This window comes from Rutidosis leptorrhynchoides, chromosome 10 (assembly GCF_046630445.1).
Source record: "Rutidosis leptorrhynchoides isolate AG116_Rl617_1_P2 chromosome 10, CSIRO_AGI_Rlap_v1, whole genome shotgun sequence".
In the NCBI taxonomy this organism is placed as follows: Eukaryota; Viridiplantae; Streptophyta; class Magnoliopsida; order Asterales; family Asteraceae; genus Rutidosis; species Rutidosis leptorrhynchoides.
The window spans coordinates 147,047,694-147,055,604 of NC_092342.1; positions in this window are offsets into that span (position 1 = coordinate 147,047,694).

Consider the following 7,911-nt stretch of genomic DNA (forward strand, 5'->3'; position numbering starts at 1 on the left):
TTAAATATTCCAACTAATTGGGGATTCGAATTGTAACAAGGTTTTAATACTTTGTTTAATGAATACACCAGGTTATCGACTGCGTGTAAACCAAGGTTTTACTACTTTGTTAACAATTACACCAATTACCCTTGAATGTAATTTCACCCCTGTTTTAATTATTCTAGTGGCTATTAATCCATTCCCGTGTCCGGTTAAATGAACGATTATTCGTACATATAAATACCCCGCCCATCGTGTCCGATCGAGTGTATATGGTAATTTATAGGGACGCCCAATTGTAAATCTTTATATTAACATTAACAAACTATCATTTAGTTAAACAAATATAAAGCCCATTAATAGCCCATAGTCTAATTTCCACAAGTGTCGTTCTTTTGTCCAAACCCCAATTATGGTACAAAACCCAATTACCCAATTTTAGTAATTAGCCCAACATCATGATTACTTCGTTTTAAATAAGCATAATAATAACTTAGTTACGAGACATTAATTTAAAAAGGAGAACATAGCTTACATTGATTATTTATCGCGTAGTGTTACACGGACAGAGCTTCGACTTTAAAAACCCGTAAAAATAACTTTTACATAACCCAAACTAATCTAATATAACACTAATCTATACTATATATACATATATATATTTATTTATATTATACTAGGGAGTATTATTATTATTATTATTTTTTTTTATATATTTTACATGCAGAACTCGAGAGCTTTTATAGCCAGAACTGAAATTCACTGCTCCGCGAGTCGCGGCCATTTTGGCCTTCCAGCTCCGCAAGTCGCGGAGGTTCCAAAACCAGCCCACAAGTTTAAGATCCAAGGCTGCCGACGGTTTTTATTTAAATATATATAATATATAAATAATTTTTATAATTATTTATATATTATATTATATTTATATACATAGTAGACTCGTAATTTTTTTTCCGTTGCGTCGAGCGTTGAGAGTTGGTTCATGTACCGGTTTCGAATTTTCGAACGTCCTTGCGTACGCTGAGATATTTTGTACTTTGCGTTTCGTAACTTGTACTCTTGTCATTTTTAGACGTTCCTTATCAATAAATTGAACCTTTTTAATTGTATCTTGTACTTTTGAGCTTTTTGGACCTTTGCGTCTTCAATTCGTTGTTTTCGCCTTTTGTCTTCGCACTTATTTAATATAAATGAATATTACATGAAAATGGAACAATTGCAACTGAAATCTTTACATATCGGAGGGATATTGATACTAAATATATGTTCATTTGGAGCACTATCAGTTATAACATGAGAACATTCATGATTATAAGCTTCGATGGTAGTAATAGTTTAGATGATTGTTTAAGTACAAACGATAGGGTGGTTCATGGTGTGGGTTGTATAGCAAAACCACAAAAAAATGAAGGTTGGTGAGTGCTTTCCCTTATGCAGATGCGTGAAGATATAGAGGGTATATAGCTAGTGGATATATAATATCTATATATAATAAAATGATTAATCAAATGAAACAAAAGAAGGATACAGTAATATTATGCTAATTATTTCAATCATACACAGCATAGCCATCATTCACTTTTTGGATGTCGACATACATATTTTAATTATTTAGACTTTGTGTTTTCACGGACTGGATCTCGTGTTCCTTGCTAAACAGTTTACAACAGACAAAAGTTATCTTCAAGATCCCAAAATTTTATATTAACCATATTTATTTATTTTGGTCATTATGGTATAAAATTCAATCCTTAATTTGTTAACTAAAAATTACATCAACTGTCCCTCTCAATTATGGGTAAAATATAAAAAGTGTTAAAATTTAATAACTAGATCCTAAATACATTTTTAGTAAGCCTAAAATTTATAGAACTCATTTTCGGATCACCGTTTATTTTAAAATCACACAAGTTGGTATTTAACTTGCTTAATAGCGATCGACTGACAAACGAGTGCTATTATTGTTTACTAAATAATTTCGGAACTATATTTATGTATTTAATATACCTTATATATATATATAGATATGTTTTAAATAATAATTATTATATATTATTTTATTTTATATAGTTAATTATAATATATTTCAAATTATTATTTATATATATATATATATATATATATATATATAATTATATACGTATCTATTTACAAATAGTTGTTCGTGAATCGTTCGGGAGTAGTCAAAGGTCAAATGATATTATGAATATAGTTTACAAACTTTGTTACTCAACATTACAGACTTTGCTTATCGTGTCGAAACCATATAAGATTCAAGTTTAAATTTTGTTGGAAATTCCCGGGTCACTACACAGAGTTTCGACTTACAAACTTGAAACATTCGCTACTATAACCTTATTATTATTATTAACTTAATATTAAAATTATAATTATAATATAAATATATATTGAGTGAGAGCAGAGATTGATGATGAATGGTGTATATATTTCGTCGAATTCGTTGGCTATTTATAGCACCTGGCCATCGTTTCCTGGTCACAAAGTGATTAAAACGTGGGCTGCTGCATTTAAATATAATATATATATATATATATATATATATATATATATATATATATATATATATATATTATATTCTTGTGCATAGTTGACTTGTTATTTTAGGTCCGTTGACTCGCACGTTGATGCTCGGTTTATGTCTCGGTTCTGGATTTTCGAACGTCCTTTCGTAAGCTTTGAAATCTTGTACTTTGCATTTCGCGGCTTGTACTCTTGTAATTTTTAGACGTTTCTCATCTATAAATTGAACCACTTGGATTGTATTTTGTACATTTGAGCTTTTTGGTCATTTGCATCTTCAAATTGTCGAATCTGTCTTTTGTCTTCACCTTTGATTATTTAAACGAATATCACTTGTAAATAGAACAATTTCAACTAAAAGCTTGTCTTTCTTGAAGGATAATGCTATGAAATATATGTTCATTTTTAGCATTATCAGTATGTTTCTGATAAATTCTTCGCCGGCACGTGTGTTATTTGATTGTGGAGCGAATTGCTCTTTTATGTCTGTTACATTATGTGATAAGTTGAAATTGCCTATCATCGTATTATCTTAACCTTTAAGAATAGAAGTAGGTGATGGTAGAATGGTTCCAGTCACAACCTCTGTGTCTGGAGTAACCATGGAAATAGATGGGAATGAATTCCCTATGACTTGTCTTGTTATGCATATATCGAGATTTGATGTCGTACGAAAATAATTTCTTTTCCTTTGACCGATGGGACACGTGTTGTGGCCCGAGGTGAACGGGGCGGGTTTAATTGTCTGTTAATTTCGATGATGAAAGCTAAGAAATCGTTAGTAAAGGGGTGTGATTCATTTCTCGCATACGTAATCGATGCTAAGAAAGAAAAGAAGACGATATCTGAATTGTCGGGTTTACCAACAGTTAGGGAAGTAGAATATAAAATCGAGTTGTTGTCGGGATCCACACCAGTTGCTAAAGCTCCTTATCGGTTAGCTCCGTCCGAGATTCGTGATATGATGTCGCAAATTCATGAGTTGCTAGATCGTGGATTTATTCAGCCAAGTTCTTTGCCATGGGGTGCACCAGTGTTGTTCGTAACGAAGAAAGACAGAACTCTCCGTATGTGCATTGATTACAAAGAACTAAATAAAAGGACGGTGAAGAACAAGTACCCATTGCCGATAATTGATGATCTGTTTGATCAGCTACAAGGGGCATCGTACTTCTCTAAAATTGATCTACGATCAGGTTATCACCAGGTTCGGGTATCCGAGGAAGATATTCCAAAGACAGCTTTTTGTACAAGATACGGTCACTACGAGTTTTTGGTTATGCCGTTCGAATTGACAAATGCGCCATCAATATTCATGGATTTAATGAATCGGGTGTGCCGACAGTTTCTCGACAAATTCGTGATAGTATTTATCGATGATATTTTGATTTATTCGAAAACAGAAGTCGAGCACGCTACGCATCTGAGACAAGTATTAGAACTATTGAAACGAGAAAGGCTGTACGCCAAATTTTCTAAATGTGAGTTCTGGTTAAGAGAAGTGCAGTTTTTGGGTCACGTTATCTGCCAAGAGGGTATCAAAGTGGATCCGTCTAAAATAGAAGCACTAATAAATTGGAATTCACTGAAGACTCCGACAGAGATTAAGAGTTTTTTGGGTTTAGCCGGTTATTACCAAAGGTTTATTAAAAATTTCTCAAAGATCATGGGTCCATTGACCAAGTTGACTAGGAAAGATGTAACTTTTCGATGGAGCGATGAACAAGAAAATGCCTTCTAGACATTGAAACGGTTATTATGTCAAGCTCCTGTTTTAGCATTACCTGAAGGTACATAACATTTGGTGGTGTATTGTTATGCATAATTAGCTGGATTGGGTTGTGTGTTATTGCAGAGAGAGAAAGTTATTTTCTATGCCTCAAGACAGTTGAAAACTCATTAGAGGAATCATCCGACACATGATCTAGAGTTGGCTGCGGTTGTATTTGTGTTGAAATTATGGAGACATTACATTTACGGCATTCATTGCGTGATTTGTACCGACCATAAGAGTCTTCAGCATATCTTTTCTCAGAAAGAATTAAATATGCATCAGAGTCAGTGGCAAGGGTTGATCAAGGATTATCATTGTGAGATTCGTTTTCATCCAGGAAAGGCAAATGTAGTTGCAGATGCTTTGAGTCCAAAGAAATCCATTGACACTGTAAAATTTATGCAAATAGAAATTGTGTCAGACTTGATTGATCGCTTTGAAGATAACTCAATTAGAAGCCTTGAGGGATGAACATTTGAAATCTGAGATATTGTTGAAACGAAAAGAGGATTTAATTGACGATTCTCGGGGATTAAAGACTTTTAGTAACAGAATTGGGGTTCCTTTGCTTGGTGGATTGAGGGATTTAATCTTGAATGAAGCACACAAATCGAGATTGTCTATCCATCCTGTTAGCACGAAGATGTATGATGATCTGAAACCTTTATATTGGTGGCCAACAATGAAGAAAGATATCGCGCATTAAGTGGAAAAGTTTCATATATGCGCCCAAGTAAAAGCTGAACATCAGAAACCTTATGGGTCATTACGTCAACTTGAGATTCCTCAGTGGAAGTGGGAGCACATAACGATGGATTTCATAACAATGTTACCCCGAACCCAGAAAGGTCATGACATGATCTGGGTGATAGTTGACAAATTGACTAAAAGCGGGCATTTTTTGGCTACAAGTGAGACACTTTCACTCAGCAAGTTAGCTCAGTTATATGTGAATGAGATTATAGTTTGACATGGAATACCATTAATCGATTGTATCAGATAGAGATTCTATATTCGTGTCTAATTTTTGGCAGAGTTCATAAAAGAATTTGGGTACTCGAGTTAATCTCAGCACAGCATATCATCCTCAAATAGACAGTCAAAGTGAACGTACTATTAAGACGTTAGAGGATATGTTAAGGGCTTGTGTATTAGAGTATGAAGGATCGTGGGATTCTCATCTACCTTTGATTGAATTCGCTTACAACAACTCGTATCACTCTAGTATAGGCACGCCACCCTATGAAATGATGTATGGTTATCAATGTAGAACGCCGAATTGTTGATTAGAAGCTGGAGAGAAATAGTTTGCGGGTCCAGAGATTGTACAGTTGAATACAGAGAAAGTGGTAATTGCACGCGAGAAATTGAAAGCCGCAAGAGATAGACAAAAGATGTACGCCGATCCACGCAGATGGCCAGTTATTTTCACAGTAGGTGAGCAGGTATACTTGAAAGTATCGTCCTGGAAAGGTTTCATTCGTTTCGGTAAAAGGGGCAAGTTAGCTCCGAGGTACATTAGGCCGTTTATAATACAACAGGTGTTGAATGATCAGACAGTAGAATTAGATCTTCCTGTTGTTTTAGCTGGTATTCATAACACATTCAATGTGTGTTATCTTCGTAAGTGCAAGGTAGACGATGAAAGTCAGATTCTACCACTGCAAGATTTGAATGTTGATATGAATAAGAAGTTTGTGGAAGAGCCTGTAAGAATTATAGATAGGAAGATTACTAAGTTACGACATAAGTAGATATCGATGGTTTAAGTTGAGTGGAAGCACAACTTAGGTTCAAACCTGACATGGGAGACAGAAGAGTTGATGAGAACTCGTTACCCTCGTTTGTTTGACCTTGACCAGATTCTGAGGACGGAATCTCCTTTAAGGGGGTAGATTTGTAACAACCTCACATTGGGCCTAGTGGTAATTGTCTTAATTGCCTTTGCGTGTTACTATATGTTATTTTAATAATTACATGTTTATAATTATTTAATTATATAGTTGAGACTAGTTCATGACAAGGATCACAAAACAGGTTTGTTTATTTAAATTAGACCTCGTTTGGACCACTTAATGAGATGTTTCATATTTCAGATAACTGGTAAATACCCGTGTGTTATACGGAAGAGGTTTCCTTCAAGTGAAGAAAACTCCTTTTGCCTTATATGCATCTGTTTCTCATTTATTTCCCTTTTTGGAAATTATAACACATACACACATACGCTTCTATATCTCACAAACCCTAATTCCATAAGCTAGTCCTTGATCTCGTTTTTAAGCTAGAAATCATTCCTTGTGATTTCAGTAACATCATAAGGTATTTAACAAGTAATTTCAAGTGTTAAATCAATCTAATTTTTAGTTTTTATGAGCTTTTGTGTTAAAATGGGGTTTTTGAATCAACTCTTGTATTTGAAGTGTTGTTTATCTCAAATTGAAGTTAGTAAATGTTTTTATATGAGTTATGTATTTTTCCTAAGTGATTTTTAAAGTCAAAACAATGCAAAAACGAGATTTAGGGCTCAAAATGACAAAAAAATAGTGACCTGGTGTTGATGAACAGCTCCCGTACGGTAGCAGGATGCATCCGTAAGGATACGGGGTGTATCCGGGTCATTTTTGGTACAACCGTACAGTTGCAGGTGCAACCGTACGGATACAGATGCATCCGTACGGTTGCAGTTTTTCCCGTGCGGTTGCAGTCTGTCAGCATTTTACAAAACTTGTTTTAGTCGTAACTTTCAAACCGTAACTCCGTTTTTGAAAATAAACTACCGTTGGAAATTCAATGAGGTCTATTTTCCAATGGTGAAGTTTTAAAACACTGAATCAAATTTAATTTGGGTCAAAATAATGGGATAACGTTTATGCTTCGTTTTACACGCGTGAAATAGTTGCAACTGAATGGGGAACCATGTAAACTTGTCATATATGGATATATTAGGCTATATGATGTTGTTAGAGTATGAATTGATTTTATTATTGATTTGATATGTACTAACTTGAGATATGATATTCTCAGGAAATAAAGGAACGGAGAAGGCTCAATAATATAAGACATCTAAGTTCTTGCTGTTTATGAGGTGAGTGGGACTATCTTAATTGTTATATGTATGTAGTAGCAGGTTATGCTACTGTTGTCCTGCTATGTTTGACCTGATTTGATATTATATGATATACTATGTTATTTGTGGTGATCGTGTACACATTAGTATTGTGAGCTTTGAATTGTGAAGCTTGACAACCGGCTTTGAATTGTGAAGCTGGGTGGACGTCAACCTTGAATTGTGAGGTTGGGTTCAAGTATTACTATTCATGTAGTATAGTATTTAATGACATATCCCCTACGTTCGGATTACTATATGAAGGAGACAGTAACAGGAACTAACGGTAAACTCTAGCCCGATCAGCTAGTAGTTAATGGCCCGTATAAGCCACCGTTTCTCTATTACTATGTTGCTTGTTTATTTGTTATTATGCAATTGTGCTTAGCTTGATGCTAGATACCTATGACTATTAGGATAATTCCATTCACTTAGCTTTATGCTAATCCAACACAGTTTCTCCCTCGCAGGTTAAGCTTTGCATGCATAGTTTTGGGTGTGGTTGCTT